The sequence below is a fragment of the Eretmochelys imbricata genome, chromosome 3, assembly GCF_965152235.1.
Source record: "Eretmochelys imbricata isolate rEreImb1 chromosome 3, rEreImb1.hap1, whole genome shotgun sequence".
Lineage (NCBI taxonomy): Eukaryota > Metazoa > Chordata > Testudines > Cheloniidae > Eretmochelys > Eretmochelys imbricata.
This window is the reverse complement of record NC_135574.1, coordinates 40,819,413-40,839,155: the sequence shown is the minus strand read 5'-3', so window position 1 is coordinate 40,839,155 and position 19,743 is coordinate 40,819,413. Positions and strand designations below refer to the sequence as shown.

At 44.9% G+C, this 19,743-nt stretch overlaps 1 protein-coding gene across 2 annotated transcripts in view; it reads right to left on the bottom strand.

Annotated features, from left to right (window-relative positions):
• The window catches only part of ARHGEF10 (Rho guanine nucleotide exchange factor 10), a 181,678-nt gene extending 164,544 nt beyond the window's left edge, over positions 1–17,134 (bottom strand). For both annotated transcript variants that reach the window (XM_077812623.1, XM_077812624.1), the window contains exon 1: positions 16,969–17,134. The gene's annotated coding sequence lies outside the window, so the exon portion shown is untranslated. The remainder of the gene's footprint in view (positions 1–16,968) is intronic.
• Between the last annotated feature and the right edge of the window lie 2,609 nt (positions 17,135–19,743).

Genomic DNA, 19,743 nt, shown 5'->3' with positions numbered 1-19,743 from the left:
AGGGCTCCCTGAGCTCCCAGGTTTGGGGGTGAGTGGGGGGGAGGGGGGAAGAGGCGGTCAGGGGATGGGGGGGTGGGTTGGGTAGGCAGTCGCCGCCCCAGAAAGTCCCAGCCAGGCTGGGCCGTGGCTAGGGCAGCCCCCCAGGCCAAGGGGGCCCCAACTCGCAGCGCTAGACAGGTGCATGGTGTAGGGCTCAGTGTTATAGAAGGGGGCTGTTGGAGACAGGGCCAGCTCTAGGCACCAGCAAAACAAGCAGGTGCTTGTGGTGGCACATGTCTAGGGGTGGCATTCCAGCACCGGCCATGACGCCCCTAGAAATGTGCTTCCGCTGTCCCAGCTCGCCTCCGCTCCACCTCTGCCTGCTCCCCTGAGCATGCCGCCGCCACTCTGCTTCTCCTCACTCCCTCCCAGGCTTGCTGCACACCAAACACCTGTTTGGCACGGCAAGCCTGGGAGAGAGGGGGAAGAAGCCGAGCGACAGCGTGCACGGAGGAGGAGGCGGCGGCGGAGCAGAGGCGAGCTGGGGCAGGGAGCAGTTCCTCTACTCCCCCCGTTAGTTCCTGTGCTCCCCGCCCACTCTTGCTCACCTCCGCTCCACCTGCTGCCCTGAATGAGCTGCCTCCCCCTTGCCTGAGAGGGAGGAGGAGAAGCGGAGCAGCGGCATGTTCAGGGAAGCAGGTGTAGCGGAGGTGAGCTAGGGCAAGAGGTTGTGGGGGGGGAGCCGTAGGAAGCAATGGGGGAGGGGGGAGAAAATGCGGCACGCCCGGGGGAGGAGGCAGGGCCGGGGATTTGGAGAAGGGTTTGGGAAGGGGCTGAGCTGGGGGGGACACGAAAAAAAGCGGGGGTGGCCAAAATTTTTTTTGCTTGGGGCGGCAAAAATCCTAGAGCCGGCCCTCATTGGAGAATGCTCATTGGAGAATGGGCTCGGTGCTAGAGGGGGGTGCATGGAGCAGTACCGTTTGGGGGGCGCGGGGCTATGGAAGGGCTGCGGAGCCCCACGTCCTGTCTCAGGGCAGGGGCCACGCTGCAGCTGGTACCTACACTGAGCCGCCATCCGGGCAGCCACTCCAGGGCCCTGCGCGCTGAGGCTGATCCGATGCTAGCCAAGCTCCATGCTGCTTCCTGCCCGGCCCAGGAAGCACGACCAGCTGAGCTGGGCAGGGAGATCAGGCACCATGTGACTGGGAGCCGCGTAGGGCTGGGGAGCCAGGCCCCTGGCAGCAGCAGCAGCAGCCTCCTCTGCCCCAGGAGCCGGGCAGCGCCAGCTGGTGCCATGGCTGGGGGCTGCCTTGGGCATGCTGGGGTGAGCCCCGCCCCAGTCTCTCCCGCTCCTGAACTGTGGGGCTGTCCAGCCTCCACCGCTCGGGGGCACTCACATCCCACGGTGGGGAGTCGAGCCGACGGCTGCCTGCAGGAAGCCGCCGGCCCACATGCCGGGAGCGACCCCACTGAAGGAAGGGCTGCAGGACTCCTGCTCCACCAGCAGGCACCTGGGATGGAGAACAGGCCTGGGGAGGGCAAGGGGGCAGGACAGAGGCACATCCCTTAAATCAGAACTTTTTATAGGTAACCGGTTGTTAAGATTCTGGCAGCTCATCACTGGATGGACCCAGTGATTGGGTAGAGTCTTTTACATATCTGACATCTATTATTCGATTTTTAAAAGTACAGTCACCAATGCCAATAGGATTTTATTTGAACCACAGGTTGTTTGACCAACTGGTTTGCATCAAGAACAATTATATAAAATATAATAGTAAATGTAAAAAATTTGCTTTCCTGTAATATTAAGGTTGAGAAATTGAGCACCCAAAAAAAGTATGTAAACTACGAAGTTGAAAGCTCACAATTAAGTCTGGCCTATGAGAGAGAGAGAGAGAGAGAGACAGACAGACAGACATCCATGTTATACCTTGGGCTAGGTCAACAGCTTGTTTCATTCCTTTATGCCTTATTTCCTTATCTGTAAATGAGATGATAATGTTTATCCTCCCTTGTAACGCATATTGAGATCTATGGATGCATTATCCACGTTTAATTAGATAAGTGAAGGATGAAAGAAAATATGGTAACATCAGAGAATGTTTATAGTCTATTTTCTTAACTAAAAATTTCAACTTAACTTTTTTATTCTTTGAACAGTCTTTCCAAAAGAGTAGAGAATAGAAACCAGGGCGAAAGTTTAATCTTGAACTTGGAACCAAATAGCACACTTCAGAGTTTAGTTCCAAGTAACAAGTACTGTACAATACAGTAAGTCACTGAAGCAGATTTTCCAAAAATAGGACTCCTATTCACTACCACTTCAACAGAACAAATTTCTTTTGGTCTGGTTAACTATTTGCCCACGCACATGACATTCAGCTTAACTTTTCATGATTGAGCAGCTAATGTGTAGGACATGAATCAACATTATGCAGTTATGCATTGCTTCCCACACTTTTGCTGATTCATGCAATTAAGAAAAAAAATGAATCCATGTTCTTATTTGGGACTGAGAAAGTCAGCAAAAACATTTTGCATTTCCCCAGTTAGCATCATTCATGTTCTTTAATAAAAAATAAAATAAAAATAAATAAAAATACTAGTCATGCTTACTAATCCTGAGGTTCAAAAATACCATTCACTAAGTCTTTTACTTCTAATCATGTCAAGATTCCTTCTTATAAGAAAATGTATAATTGGTTTAATTCTGGATAGAAATTAAGGGCAAAATTCTCCTCTCAGAGACACACGACAGATCTTGACTCCAAGATTCTGCTCTTCCTCAGGACAGGAGCTTCCTACCAATATCTCTGGAGCAGAATATTAGAGTCCTGATCCATTATATAGATCTGAGAAGGGAATTTTCCCCTAAACTGACTAATGCATCTCCCTTCCTCATCATGTATGAAGAACATAATTACCACAATATGTCTGTACATTATATTAGTGATTCTCAAGCTGTGATCTGGGAACCACTGGTGGTTTTCCAGACATTTGCTGGTGGTCCACGAAAAGATGGCTTTCCTCCATTTTACACTCTCTAAATTACATTAACATACAGTTAGGATGCAGTAAGCACTTTCTCGATATTAATTTTCTATGAAAGTTACAACAGGGATGTTCTGTGAATAGGAATGGGAGAAGACGACATCCATATGACAATTTCTGTGTCTATATGAGGTCCACACTAAGAAAAATTTGAGAAACCCTATACTACATCCATAACTTTGATCTTATTAAAATGTGCTGTATATCTAGCACAAACCTTATTAATTGACAAGCATCAGGAAAACAAATATACCTGGGGGTTTGGTAACAAAATAGGGATTACTTACTATAACTGGAAGTTCTTTGAGATGTGCGGTCCCTATCTGTATTCACACATGGGTCCGTGCGCTCCATGCACTTGAGTCCAGATATTGTTCAAAGCAGTGTCTGTTGACTCATACATGTGCAGTAGCTTCCTTTGCGCTCTCAACTGTGGGTATAAGAGGCAATGTGGGTCAACTTTTCTCCTGTTACTCTTCTTACTGCAATCCAACAGGATCCAAAGCAGAGGGAAAGAAGGGCGGGTAGCGGAATGTGGATATGGACCACACATCTCAAAAAACATCTAGTTACAGTAAGGAGCCTCCATTTCTTCTTCGAGTAACGGTGCTTATGTATATTCCACATGTGGGTGACTGGCAAGCAGTGTTCAGACTAGAGATGGGTGCGAGGAACCTGGTAGCAGAAATGCTTGTAGTACTGCCATTCCTAAGGTTGCATCTGCCATTGTAGCTCAAGTTAGAGCATAGTGTGTCTCAAACATGTGGACAGAGCTCCAAGTTACTGCTCTGCAAATGTCCTGCAGTGGAACGTCCTAAAAGGATGTCATGAAGGCCATTTGTGCGTGTGTGTGTGAAGTAAGCTGTAAAATCCCCAAGGAGGAGGAATTTTTTCTATTTTGTAGCACTCTAAGATGCATCCCAAAAGCCACTAAGAAATCTCTGTGAGGATATGGCTTGCCCATGCACTCTTTCTGCTACAGCAACAAGGAGTCTCAGATTTTTTTAATGGGTTTGGCTCTTTGCAGGTAGAATGCACCTGACACCAACGGAATGAAGTTTCTTGTCTTCAGAAGAAGCATGGGGTTTCGGCAGAAACAGAGGCAAGTGTATTGGCTGATTGATCTGGAACAACAATCCTGAGGAGGAATTTGGGATGTAACCTCAAACAATCCTGAGGAGGAATTTGGGATGTAACCTCAAACAATCCTGAGGAGGAATTTGGGATGTAACCTAGGGGAGACATTCTCTTTGTGGAATACTGTAAAAATGTCTGTCATCATGGCTCCTAGCTCATTGACCCTTCTGGCCAAAGCGATGGCCACTAAGAACTAGCAATGTAAATAACATTTTTAAAAAGTAAACATTTAAACTATTAAAATTTTACTGGTTAAACATTTAACCATTAGGCTCCACTGCCTCCCTAGGCGCCTGGGATCCCGCTGCCAGCCCCGCGCAGAGCCCAGGGCCGGCAGCCAAGACCTCAGGGGTGGGCGGGCAGCCAGGACCTGTGGCTTATTGGTTAATCGGTTAACATATTACATCCTTACTAATAACGCCACCTTTATAGATGAGTGGGTCATAGCACATGTTGCCATAGGTTCTAAGGGTGGACATGTGAGTGTTGACAGAACAAGGTTAAACCTACACCTCAAAGGGACCTTAATGATGGGTGGAAATGTCCTGATCAAGCCCTTCATAAATTGCACAGTAGCCAGGAGTATTAAAGACAAAACGCCCTTTCAACAGAGGGAGGAAGGCACAAATCGCTGCTAGGTGCACGCCAGTGAAGGGCCAGACCAGAGGTCTTTAAGGAGACAAGATAGTCTAAGATAACTGGAATGCCCACAGAATCAAGCAAATGTTGTTGGCAATGTGTCAAGGCAGTGTCATTTAGCCCAGTAACATGCTCCGGTAGAATCTTTTCTACTTTGGTTAAGGATTTCCTAAGCAGGGGAAGAGCATACGCATTCTATTTCTGATAAGAATGGCTATACTGGGTCAGACCAAAGGTACTGGATACCCCTTGCCCTCATGATTATTGACCCCCTCAAAGAATTCTAGCAGATGGGTGGGGCATGATTTCCCTTTACAACAACCATGTTGACGCTTCCCCCAACAAATTATGTTCATCTGTGTCTGACAGTTTTGTTCTTGACTATAGTTTCAACCAGTCTGCCCAATACAGTAATTGCCGGGATCACCTCAGGAGCCCTTTTTAGAAATTAGCATCACATTAGCTATCCTCCAGTCATTTGGTACAGAAGCTCATTTAAATAATAGGTTACAGACTAGTAGTTTTACAGTTTCACATTTGAGTTCCTTCAGAACTCTTGGGTGAATACCATCTGGTCCTGGTGACTTATTACTGTTTAATTTATCAATTTGTTCTAAAATCTCCTCTAATGACACCTTGTGATGCTCTGTACCCCGGGGGAACACCCAGCACCCCCATATTCATCCTTGTAAAATGACTGTGTGGTATCCAATGCAAAGTTTGTCATGTCAAGTGTCTTCAGAAGGCTCATGATGTACTGAACATTGTTATTATAGTAATGGTTGTTACTGTAATGTTATAGGTTGTAATTTCTTGTATATAGTTATGAGTCTGAAAATGTGTTCTCATGGCTTTAAACAAGCCCAGGCAAAAATTCTCCAAGAGCAGAGAGGCCGTTCACACCTCATCAGGGCACGTATGGGACAAACCCAGCCCAGCCTCATAAGAGCAAAGGACACTGGCCTAGGCATCAACAAAGGATCTGTTGGACTCGAGAGAGAGTCACCCAACTTCCTTTGGTCAGTTTGGGACTAAGATGCAGTAATGCTCACCTGACTCAGAAAAGGGGAGTGGGGGGCAAAGCCAGGAGGGAAGAAAGAACATGATAAAAGGGAGAGATGTTTACCATGCTCTTCCTCTCTTTTCCACCTCCATCTACAGACATCACCACCAAGTGACTGAAGCACTGATCAAAGGGGAGAGCCTGGCTGAAGAGCAACCAGCCAGCTTGTGGTGAGAAGCATCTAAGTTTGTAAGGGCACTGGAAGTGTAAAGATCAGCTTAGAATGCATTTTGGTTTTGTTTCATTTGACCAAATCTGACTTGTTATGCTTTGATTTATAATCACTTAAAATCTATCTTTCATAGTTAATATGTTTGGTTTGAAACGTGTCAGACTCCCCTTGGGATAACATGCCTGACACATCAAATTTCTTTGTTAAATTGACAAACTCATAAAAGCGTGCAGCATCCAGCAGGCATAACGGGACACTACAAGACAGAGGTTCCTAGGGTTGTGTCTGGGACCGGAGGCATTGGCTAGTGTCATTCGCTTGCAAGTAGCTGGGAGCAGCTTACATGCTAGAGGCTATGCGTGAACAACCCAGGAGTGGTGGTTCTCACAGCAGAGCAGGGTAAGGCTGGCTCCCAGAGTGAAGGATTGGAGTGACCTAGCAGATCACTGGTCCAGATAACACAAGGGGAACATCACACAGCTGGATGCCCATCCAAAACCCAGGCTGGGAGTTGCTTGATTTTCCAATCCTGGGTTAGGGGATCCTGAAATGGGCAGATCCTGATAGGTGGGTTTGCGGACATCGTTAGGAGTTCCGTGAACCAGAATTGTCTGGACCAGTAGGTTGCTAGGAGAAGGATAGGAGCTCTGTCACAACAGATCTTCTGTACAACTTGTTGTAATAGGGGGATGTAGGGAAAGGGGTATCTGAGGTCATCCATCCAGGAAAGCATCGTATTGAAAACTGCAGTCTTGGGCTCCCCTAGAGCAACACGTGGGAAGGTTTCTGATCATCTGCGATGCAAAGAGATCCCATAGCAGAGTTCCCCATTGTGCAACTACATTGGTTAGAACTGTGGTCTGCAGGGAAGCTTCTGCAAAACTTGTCTGCCAATGAGTTGTGAACACCCAGAAGGTACACAACCTGTATCATAATGTGGCAACTGATACACAAGTTCCAAAGTCTGACTGCTTCCAGGCAGAGGGGACAAGATCTCGTTCCTCTGTTTGTTTGTTTATATAGACCACTGTAGTTATACTGTGACATCTGTACATGGAGTGAGCATATGAGGGGAAGGAAGGCCTTGCACACAAGGTGGACCTCTTTCAGTTCCAGTAAGTTTATGTGTAGCCTGGCCTTTCTTGGGGTCCAGGTACCCTGAGCAATGTGGTAGTCCATATGAGCACCCCATGTTAGAAGGGAGGTATCTGTCAGAATGGTGGCCCTTGATATGAGGGGGCTGAAGGGAGTCCCCTCCATGACTGTTTGGGTTGGACCACCAACCATGGAAGGTGAGAACTCTTTTGGGAACAATATCAGAGGGGTAGTCATGTTCATCACCTCCTCATCAATTATTAGAAGTGGACCACATCCACCCTGATTGAATTGGTCCTGTCAGCACTGGTTCTCCACTTGTAAGGTAACTCCCTTCTCTTCATGTGTCAGTATATTTATGCCTGTATCTGTAATTTTCACTCCATGCATCTGAAGTAGGTTTTGTACCCACAAAAGCTTATGCCCAAATAAATGTTAGTCTTTAAGGTGCCATCAGACTCCATCACTGTTCCCAAAAACAATGAGGAGTCAATACGATCTCTATTTGGTTGGTATGTTGAGTGAAGCCAAGCTTGAAGACACCGCAAGTGGAGTCACATAGGGGCATGTGGCCTAACAGAGAAAGACATCAGCACACTGTAGTTTGCAATTTGTGGGTGGCACAAGAGATCAGGTTGCTCATTATGTAAAACCGGTCTTCAGGGAGAAATGCTCTCACAGAGACTGAGTCCAGTTGTGCTCCTATAAAAATTATGGTGACAAAGCAGACTTTTCTTCTTTTATGCAAATGGCTAAGGTAACAAGAAGGAGCTGAAGAGATCAAGTTGCTGACATAACTTCTTGACAAGATTGGCCTACTGTTAGGATATAGATATTCAGGCCTGCCTGTAAAGGCCTATACTTTAAGAATTTAGGTATATGTTTACCATTTAGCTAGTAATAAAGGTATACAAGAAAGAATCTGTGTCATATCTTGGCTGCTACCACAGTGAAAAATTTTATTAAAACTCTGGGTGCCATGGCAAGCCCAAGGGAGCATGCAAAACTAGTAGTGCTTGTGTCCAAGCATGAAGCCCTGTGAGATGGGTGAATATTTATGTGGAAATATGAATTTGTGATGTCAAGAGCCATGAACCATATTGCCTCCTGAAGGAAGGGGACTATAGATGCCACCATAATTGTCCTGAATTTCAGCTTTTGAATAAAGATGTTGAGTTGCATAGGTCAGGATGGGTCTCCACCCTCAGTGTTTTTTGGAATTAGGAAATATGAGGAGTAGATCCTTTTCCCTTGGTACTGAGGCGGGATGCATTCTATCACCCCTAGCTTTAAAAGGATTCAATTTCCTGTTGAACAATTGATGAGAGTGGTACCCTAAGGGGGATAGGGAAGGTGGTTTGTGAGGAGGGAAGGAAAAAACTCTATGGAGTAGCCCTGATGGATAATCTCCAGGATCCAACTGTCTTTGGTGATCTTGTTCCAGCTGGGTGAAGAAAGTAAGACAGCCTCCAAAGATGACAGGAAAGAAAGTAGGTGGCAACAATGGTGGCACACGGATTTCAATCAGCATGTCAAAAGTGGCCCTTGGCCTGTAGTTGGGAATAAGGAGAAGCTGTGGCAGTAGAGGGAGCCAAGAAACAGGACCTCTGAATCCTCGGTCCTTTATATGGAGGCTCAAGTGGACGCTGGTTAGGGTGACCAGGATGTTCCGATTTTATAGTGACAGTCCCAATATTCAGGGCTTTGTCTTATATAGGTGCCTATTATTTCCTCACCCTCATCCCGATTTTTCACACTTGCTATCTGGTCACCCTAACACTGGTAATATGGAGAGAGTGAAGTGGGGTGGTTGTAGTCTAAAAGGACTCTCTCTGGTGTTTCCTTCTAGGGACTAGAGCATAAATCCCCTGAGATCACAGCGTGGCTCGAGTCCTTCAGAGAATGCAAGGATTCATCTGTCTTTTCATTAAGAAGGTTGAACTCAAAGGGAAGGTGTTGGATGGTGTTTTGGACCTCTCTAGAAAAGCCTGACAATCAGAGCCATAAGTCCCTTCACTTCTGGATGCCGTATCTGCAGCATCTATGGCAGCCTGGAGAGCCACCTAAGCTACTAAGCTCCCCTCATCCAGAAAGGACTGGAATTGGACTCGGTCTTCCACATGAAGTTGGTCTCTAAAGGCCACGATCCTGACATAGGTGCTGAAATCACATGAGCTCTTTCCATAGCTGCCAGTACCACCAGCGAGTTAGGAGCAGGATGGGAAAACAAGAAGTCAGCTTCTTTGGCAGGAACAAAACAACGTCTTTTTGCTGTACGGGCACAAGATGCTGGTTTGTGCCAAACCACTCTGGCTGGTTCTAATGTGGCCTTATGAATTGGAAGGGGCCATGTCAGTCAGTCCCTGTGGTTGCAAAATGTCCAAGAGCCGGTGTTGAAGGTTCTGGACCTCTTCTAATGGACGTGTAGATCATTAGCAACCCTTTGGAACAGCTCCTGATACTGATGCTGGTCTTCCAGTGAAGAACACAATGAAGGAGTGATGGTAACATCCAAAGATTATGAGAAAGCCCCTATTGGAACCATTACTACTGGCAGAACTGGTTATGGCTCTTCTTCCTCGTACACCTATGGAACTGGCTTGTGAGAAGGGAAAGAGCAGTATGACTCCTGAGAGGGGTCTGCGTGCCTGCCATATGAGCTCCAAAGGCCCCGATAAGGCCAGGAGGAAGGGTCCATTGGTCATGGTGATCCTAAGGGAATCAGTACCTGCTGTTCATGTCTGGGGGTCATATCTGGAGAGATGGTAAGTACAGCCTCTGAACTGTCTGTCAGGGTTCCTGTGCCTTCGCAGAGATACTGGTGCAACTACCTCTTTTGACTCCTCAGATTCCAAAGGATGGTTCCATCGGTAGCAGGGGTACTGCTGGTACCAGGGTGCTCCTGCCCGATGAGTGGAGATGGAACTGTTCCTGAGAAACCAGTAATGATTCCTCCTCCAGACTAAGGAAGTCCTTCAGGAGGGAAGGGCCTGAAAGGAGTGGAGATTGCAAGTAGGGGAGGAATATATCCCCCGGTGTTACAAAGGTCTCCATACAGCCCCAAGTCCAGAGAGTTCCAGCAGAGATGCCTGAAGGATGCAGCTTGTTTGTCACAGCCAAACAGTTTTTGGATAAATGAGGTGGCACCAATGAGGAGTCCAGATCTGCATTCATAGATGGGACTGGCAAGCGTCTGTCTTTCTACTTTGGTACTGCAGTCACCACCAGAATTAGCAGATCCTTTTTTTTTCCCATGCCTTGCCCTCCAGCCTGGGGCTCTTCAGCAGAGCTGGTTCTATGGGTACAATATGTGACAACTCAGGGAGGAAATGCATTTCTTCTGGACAGTCCTCTGTGGGGATCTGTCCCTGCACCCATTAGAGTACCCCTTACTCTCATGGGGAGCCTTGTAGTAGGAGTCCTTGGGCTTTGGTGGTAAAGGCTCCGCTCCAAGGCTTGTGCTTGGAGGGGCATGGCTGGTCAGTTGAGGCCAGTGTACGGGGGAACAAGGTCTCCTGGCCCACGTCAGAGTGGGGGCTCATAGCAACTTTTTTTTAGTTAGCGCTCTTGAGCCTCTCTAGTTCTGGGTGGAAAGAATAGACAGATCCTGCACTTTTCAGAGATATGTGCCTCACTCTGTTAGTATAGGCACCATTGATGCTCATCAGTGATGGAGAAGGAGCAAGGACAGGAGACCATTCTTGCATCTTGGGACTCTGGGCATAGTTCCAGGGCGGGGAGGATTTTCCGATGGCAGGGAAGGCGAAGGGAACTATCCTATACTAATTGACTAACTACAACTACTAAGCTAATATATAAAACTATTTACAAAAATTTTACTTTACAAATTATGCATGGAGTGAAGGACAATTCCTACTCAGGCCACGAAGCAGTAAAAAGGAACTGGAGAGGTGTTGACCTGCACTGCCTCTTATGCCCTCAGTCAGGAGCATGAAGGAAACGACTGCACATGTGTGGGTCAAAGGACACTGCTTTGAAGAATTTCCAGACTTGGGTGCATAACATGCATATGGAATTGCACACAGGGACCATCACTTGATGAACTTAAAAGTCTGTGAACCCACGTCTACATTTTTCAGTAATATGACTATACATATACATCTACAACACAGCCTTAAAAACACCCATTATCTATGTATGCTCTATGTATGCTCTTTAAAAAAAATGTGTGGAACACTCATTAGTACCGCTACCATTGGGTTGCAGGGTTACTGACTAACTTGAAAATGGTAAAAATTCAGAGTAAGAGACATTTACATTTTCATTCATAGTTTTTAATTTAACAGTGTCCATCTTCCATATGAAGCAGTCACACAGGACAATTGCTTTAGGGCACACCAAAACAGGAGCTAGACTTGAGAAAAGGCACATGTGGCCAGACAAGACTAAGATGCACTTTCAAAAGTGTTCTTAATTAACAAGTGCATTAGAAGGGTTCTGGAGTCACTTATGCAATTTTAACCTGGAAATGCCACTGGAAACTATTTATTTTAAAATAAATCTGAGATTGCCTAAAGTGAAAGAGAAACGGTGTGTGAGAAACAGAATGAAAAATCTCTTCCTCCAAGTGTAGCGATGAAGTAAGGCATGAATTCCACAAAACCAATTACTTCAGCAAATACGGTGCCCTCAGTTTTGTAGGAATGAAAAATATTTGAATAATCCAGTTGATTGTAGCTCTGAATAAGACTTTTTTTAAAAACAGAAAGATCTCATCAAAATACCTTCATATCGAGATTATGTAATTTGGCTTACGCACTTCAGAACAGAGTGCTAATGAAAAATGATCTCTACAAAAATCAGATTAGAGGCAGATAATTTTTCTACAAACAATAGAAAAGTTCCGTCTACTTCATTATAGAAAGACACTAGCCTTTCCACAGCTAAGGTTGTAAGCAATTTTCTGTTATAAGATTGTTTAACATAAGTACATACCATTAAGCTCCAATGAGCATTATCATGCTTTATTTAGCTTTTTAAATATTTACAAGCCATATAGGGGCTCCAACAGGACCAAAAGTCACAACAGGAGCATCTGTGGTGTTTATATTGCACACCATTCATACTTGATGATGCACAGGTAAATACCATCAATGTCTGAAGATCAATAACTAAAGTGTCCTGGGAGGGAAAAATTCAAAACAAGCATTTACAACAGAAGGAAATTTCCAGAGGAAGAAACCTGTTAAAATGGATTTAAGGATGAAACACACATCAATAAATGTAAGGGGGGGAAAAACCCAACGTTTTAAAAGAACATTACTGTTTTAAAAATCTAATCTTAGAAAGTCAGGAAACTGAAAATTAAGGTTAGACATAAATATAACAGCTTGGAAGTATGGCAATACAGAGTTAAAATAGCCAAAACAACTGTAACTCTGTCCCTATATCCTTATCACAGTGTGGACCATCCTTATAACATAGACATGGGTCTAGGATAAGTATTTAAACTATTGGGCCTGCTCTTTAGCTAGTGTTAATTGACATAGGGTCATTGAAGTGAGACTACACTGATTTACACCAACTAAGAATTTGGCCTCTTTTCTATTTTTAAAAATGATTAACAATGAAAATGTAATATAATGGATGTATGTCAGCTCCTCTAGGTCACAGGGTGTCTAGTCAGCTTCCAGGAGAGTTACTTTGGGGTATCTGCAAAAGAACAGGAGTACTTGTGGCACCTTAGAGACTAACAAATGTATTAGAGCATAAGCTTTCATGGGATACAGCCCACTTCATCGGATGCACAGAATGGAACATATAGTAAGAAGATATATGTACACACATACAAATAAGTTGGAAGTTGCCATACAAACTGTGAAAGGCTAATTAAGATGAGCTATCATCAGCGGGAGAAAAAAACTTTTGTAGTGATAATCAAGATGGCCCATTTAGACAGTTGACAAGAAGGTGTGAGGATACTTAACTTAAAGAAATAGATTCAATATGTGTAATGACCCAGCCACTCCCAGTCTCTATTCAAACCCAGGTTAATGGTATCTAGTTTGCATATTAACTCAAGCTCAGCAGTTTCTCACAGGAATCTGTTTTTGAAGCTTTTCTGTTGCAAAATTGCCACCCTTAAATCTTTTATTAAGTGGCCAGAGTGGTTGAAGTGTTCTCCTACCGGTTTCTGAATGTTATGATTCCTGATGTCAGATTAGTGTCCATTTATTCTTTTGCGTAGAGACTGTCTGGTTTGGCCAATGTACATGGCAGAGGGGCATATGCCATCATGTGCCAGCAATATCACATTGGTAGATGTGCAGGTGAACGAGCCCCTGAGGTAGAGTGGGAGGGGTCCGGGTAGCTACCTGGTTATTGGGCGGTAGAATCGCAGACCAATCTCAAGAAAGTAAGTATATTGCTTGTGGAGAGGAGGTGAATGGGGTAGCCTGGTCTTTGCAGCTTAGAGTAGAATTGTGGATAGCAGAGGCATTGGGTACCCGTAACTTATGTTGGTTTTCATGGAAGTTGAGGTCATGTAACATCTTCTAGAGGGCACTTAGCACCTTGCAGGATCAAGCTCTAAATTATTTTATGATAAAACTAAAACAAAGCATTTTTTAAAAACTACCTTCCTTTCCATAGCTGGGCTGCTCATTTCATTTGCTAGTTTTTCCCTCTCCTCCCTTACACCTTGAGGAAATCCCAAGATTTAGGTATAATACAAATGCAGGCTATAACTGTGCTCAGATTTTATTTTAAACCTTGGAGTCAGTCCACTGAAATAACTTTTGAATGACGGCTATTTGCTTTTGCTTTAAGAGTCAATGATTCAATTATACTAGGGATTGCTTTACACATTTTTGAGTTGTGAAACAATTAGCAAGATTACGGGTAGAACATTTAAATAGAATACCTCTAGTTCTACCAAGGAACTGTAGAAGGAACCAAGGTACCATTTAAGATATCAAAGGTAACTTGGAATTCAATTACAGACTTATTTTTTAAAAAATAAGCTATATATTTTTTATTGTGCGTGTACACATGAAAAAGAATAACCACAGATATTTGCTTACAGAGAAAACCGTGTCTTGTACTGCTGTGCTAACCTCTACTTTAAAAATGTTAAACTCCTGTTCGTACAACCTTCACAAATATCAAATGTCAAGTTGGTGTCTAAAGAACTACTGTCCTTGACCAGCTACACATGTAAACAGTTCATGGGCTACTGAGCCTGGGGGTGGAATGGGATAAGATGCATTAAACTGAACAATGCCTGAAGTCATATAATCAAAGCTAAGATCAAACAGATCACCCAAGTGAAAAGAATGAAGGGGCTGATACAGAGGAGAAAGCAGCTGAATGAGCACAACTCTCCTAGAAGTGGATGACTACAATGGAACCTCTCAGGAGCAGGCAGGAAATACATATACTATGTGTCCAAAAACGGAAAATGCGGGACTTTGGTTTTACTGCAGAAAGCATGGTTCATCAGGGTTTACTAAAGACAAGAGAGGCTTCTGGGAAAATATCCCATTTCATTACAAGAATAAGTTGTTTATAGTTATGACATTTTCCTATTCCATTAATAAAACTGATTTATGCCAGAAGAGGAAAAATCATTTTTAGTAGAACAGTGAAATTAAGAAGCATCAAATTTAAAACAGATAAAAGGAAATATGTTTTTATACCTAGCTTGATTCACCTCTGGAGCTTGCTGCCACAAGATACTGAGGCCAAGATCTTAGTAGGATTCATAAGTAGTACTGAATAAAAACATTCACAGTTGTACTGAGGTAAATTTATTAGGGATATAAAGACTCATGCCGCAAGGTCCAAGCCAAGTACTAACTGATCAGGGTAGGAAGAAACTTTTCCTATGGGCAAGTTATTCCCTAACTGTCTATTCCCAAGCTCGTGGTACTGGCCACTGCTGAAGTCACTGTATTGAATTAGATGGACCATAGTCCAATCTAATACTGGAAGAGAAAGGCATCTTCTGTAAAGCACATGTTCTGAGATCACACACTCTGTGGGATTGCTTCTGTATCCAAAAATTTCAACTACAAAGAAAAACAAGATTATATACTGTGTGTTGCAGTGATGTTGTAGCTGTGTTGATCCCAGGAGGAAATACTCTCTCACATCATCTACTTTATCTCTCTTATATACTGTAAATGGAAGGAATTGTTTGGCCATATTATAACTATACATATTTGTCATTAGTTTTACATAACTTCATTGATTTTAATTTCCTATCAAAAAGCCAATGTTGGACAAGTACATTGTTAAATAAAATAAGTGAGCCTAAAGTGACACAATGTCCTTGAAATTATTTTTGTTTTTATTAATCACGCCCATGTAACTTGTGGGTGCCACTCTGAAAACTGGGCAGAACCCCAAAGTTGGAGAATGTATATTTTCTGCTAATAAATCTAAGCATAAACATTTAACTGCATCTTGATCACTTGCTACCTTACAGCTGAAAACCAGTGAAAATAGTTTCTTTTGTGTTCTTATAATATATCAGAAATATTACTAGTCTGGAAAAGTAGTACATGCCATCATTGATCACTTATTTTTGCAGGTAAAACATGTCCTAATAGAAACAAACACAAGAAAGCAACAATACAAACAAATTTTCTCCTACTCCTTCACACGCACTGGTGATTTTTTTTTAGAAATAACTTGAACCCAGCTGTCCACGACCCAAAAGATTTGTAATTATTTCTCTGTTATATTTTTTTTTTTACACCACAAGTCAACTGGGGTACACATGAATTCTAGCTCACTGGAAATTGAGCTGTAGCTCACGAAAGCTCATGCTCAAATAAATTGGTTAGTCTCTAAGGTGCCACAAGTACTCCTTTTCTTTTTGGAAATTTTAAGGACAATATAAGAAATTCAGAGAAACTACAATTTTAGGGACATGAAAATACCCTCTGGCCCAACGTGCTTGACCTTTTAAAAATGGACAAAAGAAAAAAGGTGCCAAAACATAAACGAGCAGTCTTTAAAACTGCATGAAAAGTTTAACTCCCGAATGGAGAAAAATCTCAGTTGAAAGATATGGGGGACTCCGCGCATCTACCTGTCTGCCAATCATCCTACAGCTCACAAACACTTTCTCTCTGGGAAAGTTTATTAAAAGAAAAAAAGAAAAAAAAAAACCATCTTCAACCTGATTTCAAAAGGGCTGGATTTTTCATTTCTACAGAAAAAGGTGATCGTTCTTCTCTAAAGACTTAACTTAGGAGGTTATCCCCAGCACTCCAGTGTCAGAGAAGCACTATTTATTTACATATTCAAAAAATAAAAACCAGATGATTTGCTATGAATTAAATATACAAAATACCCTGCACTCAGACAAAGCAGGACTTATGTTTTTTTCTTTTTTTGAACAGAACCGATGAGAGCAGAAGAACACTAACGTGCAATGTGTTTGTAGTTTGGTGCTCTTCTTGTGCGTGCCCATCCTGAAGGCAACTCTGCCCCCCAGTTATTGTAGAATCCACAAGAGGCGACACACACAGACCCACAATCCATGATTTAAGACACACTCACTTGTCCACGAAGCAATGCAAGGGCAAGGCTTCCATTACAACAAGCTTTAAACTTTTCCACACAAGGGGAGAGAGCATGTGTGTAGTTGGGGGGAGGGGGGGAGGACCTCAGACATCCATCTTCAAGGGGATGCCATCCTGCCTGCAAAATACGTTAGTTTCCCTCTTCAGACACGTCACTAAACTTTCTCCCTGCCCCCCTCCCCCAAGTCTTACACCCACCCCCGCCCCGGCGTACAGAGCTGCCTCCCCTCAGCCGCCCACCCACGCGAAGAGAGCCGGTCCCGGGCAGCACTCACCAGCCGACACGCACCGAGCGCTGCGGCGTATTCCGAAAGCCGCCCGTTTCCTTGCACCTTTGGAGGCCCCGCAGCCCCCTCCTCACCGCGGCGGCTGCGGGACCAATGGTCTCGCTCGCCCCTTTTTAAAACATATCCAATGTCTTACAGCGCAGCACCACCCAGCCCGCCGTGCTACCCCGGGACTAGCCTCCCCACGATTGGAGGGGCGGCGGAGCCCTTCCGCCGGCCGGTTGGCTCCTTCTCCTGCCAGTCTCTGCTCCGCCGCTGGAAGGGGCGGGGACGGCTGCAGAGCGGCCTCTCTCTCTCCCTCCGCCGGCGCTTCAGACACCCCGTTCCTGCAGGGGCACGTGACCCGCCTGGTTGCCCCGCGGCGCACAGCTGGGCAGGGAGGGAGCTGTCAACGTCTCCGGCCCGCCCGCTGCCCGGCTTCGGGGCGCCTTCCGCCCAGACGGCCGGCTTCTGCGGGGTGTTTCGTCCCCGCGGAGCCTGGAGCTGACCGGGGCTAACGCGTCAGCCGCGGACCTGCAAAGCCTCGATCATTCGGCAAGAGACACCGCGGTTGTTAACGACGCTGTTGTGGAAATCGAGGCACCGCACACCCAAGAAAGGGGATGTCTGGCTGGGAAGTTATTGAAATCAGAGCCAGAGACGGTATCCTGGGTGGTTTGTGTTCTTTGGAAACACGGCACAGCGAGGCACTGGTCACCTGGCTCAGCAGCTTCAAGGATTTTAGTAGCAGTTCGACATTTAGGCCAGAATCTGAACTTTTGACCAGCTGTTTTCAAGGGCGGCTCTTTCAGTCAGCTTCTAGCGGGAGGGATTCAGGCAAAGGCAGCTGCTCTAGTCGCCCAGAGGATGTGACACACATAGTCCAGCAGTCACCTCCACAGCCTCAGCAGAGTATCAGAGAAGGCACCCCACCGCCTTTCAGGGAACAGACCAACAGCAGTGTCTGCAGTTAATTAGCACATTTTGTAACCATGGGGACTTATGGGTGTGAGAAGCTTCCCCCAGGGTGCCACCTGGAACTGGGGTACCACTGAGCTCTCTGACCCACCAGCCTGGGATCCCTCTCACACTCTGCTGCTGTGACAAGTTGCAAAGCTGTCCCAACTTGCACTTTCACCAGCATTCACACAGGTAGGGACACACCCAGCTGCAGTTACATGCAGGCTCTTTAACTGCCAGCCTCAGACCCCAGAGCAGTACTGTCCTGCCCTGGTCAAATCTGGCCAGTATATGGGTTTAATACCCCATCTGCCTTTCCCTCAATGTGAAGAGGACCATGCACACTTGTGGTAATCAAGTTGAGATTTTTTCCCCAGACCCCTTAGTCAAACGCACACTGGTTTGGATTAAAACATAAGATACATTTATTAATTACAAAAAGATAGATTTTAAGTGATTATAAGTGATAGCAAACAGATCAAAGCAGATTTCCTAGTAAATAAACAAAACTGCAAACTGAGCTTAATATACCAGATAAGTAGGATATGAATTAGCAAATTCCCACCCTAAGTGATAAAGAGGCTGACAGATTCTTAAGGTACAAGCTGCCTTGGCTTTGCAGCTTGGGTTTCCCAGGTTTTCATACACAGGCTAGAAATCCCTTCAGCCTGGGACCATCACTTCCTCCAATTCAATCTTTTTTTCTCAGGTGTTTCCAGGTGTGTCGTTGTAGGAAGAGTGAGGTACCATTATGATGTCTTTTATATCTTCTTCTCACTTGCTGGCAAGCTCTTTTGCTGTGACAAACTGGGTCAAACAGTTCCCATTGTGTAGTGCTATCTCTGAGAGGTGTCTATTGTAAGCAGTTCCTGGGGTAATCCTGGTGCTTGTGTGCATTTCCTTAGTAAGACATTAACATTGTTTGGCCTTTTTACTGTTGTACCTGAAAGGCTGCTTGTGAGTGTTTTCAACCTCAGAACATGTTTCAGTAACACATACATAGTCATATGTACGTACTTCTCATACGACAATAGCACATACAATCCAATGAGAGATGAATGTCTAGCAGATCAAGACTTTTAAAATGATACCTCACAAGGCATACTTCGTGCAAAACATATCCTACTTAAACGACAGTTGTGAATAAGGGGGTTCTAGGGTGTCACAATGGGGGGGGTCTACCTGCATTTTTGATCCTGAGCCACCACTAGATTGACTCCTGTTACAGTCAGGTTGGTGCCACTCCAGAGGGACAGACCATCCCTCATGATTTAGAAAAGCCATAGAGTGGGTCTCTGATGCTCCAATTTAGGGTGCATGAAGTATGGTAGCTCCCAAATGACTTAGCAAGGCTGCAATCTGCGAAGCATCACTTTCCCCATTCCCACTTGCCCCGTGGCCATGCCCTTGATGTCCAAACCTGCACACAGCTCGCCTTTATAGCAGTGACTTAGAAGGAGATAGACAGCTGTCCAGGGGAGGAAGTAAATGCTCCCGGGCCCTTCTCACAACCCTCCTCTGTTGGATGTGGTCCATTGAGCTCCACTCCACTTACACAGCGAAGAGGATGGGAGATAGAAAGTGGCATAGGCTTGTGTCAGTGTGACTGCCTATAAAGCCAATGAACATGCCTGGATATCACTAAGGACCTGATCCAAAGCCAATGGAGAGACTCCCACTGATGTCAATGAACACTGGATCATGCCTTCAGGGCAGAATTGTGAGACAAGTGCAAGTGAAGGCATAATTTGGTCTTTAGAATCTTTTCTACTATTGATGCATGAGATGCAGAGCATGGAGCTTGGCTTTTAAAACCCAAGCTGA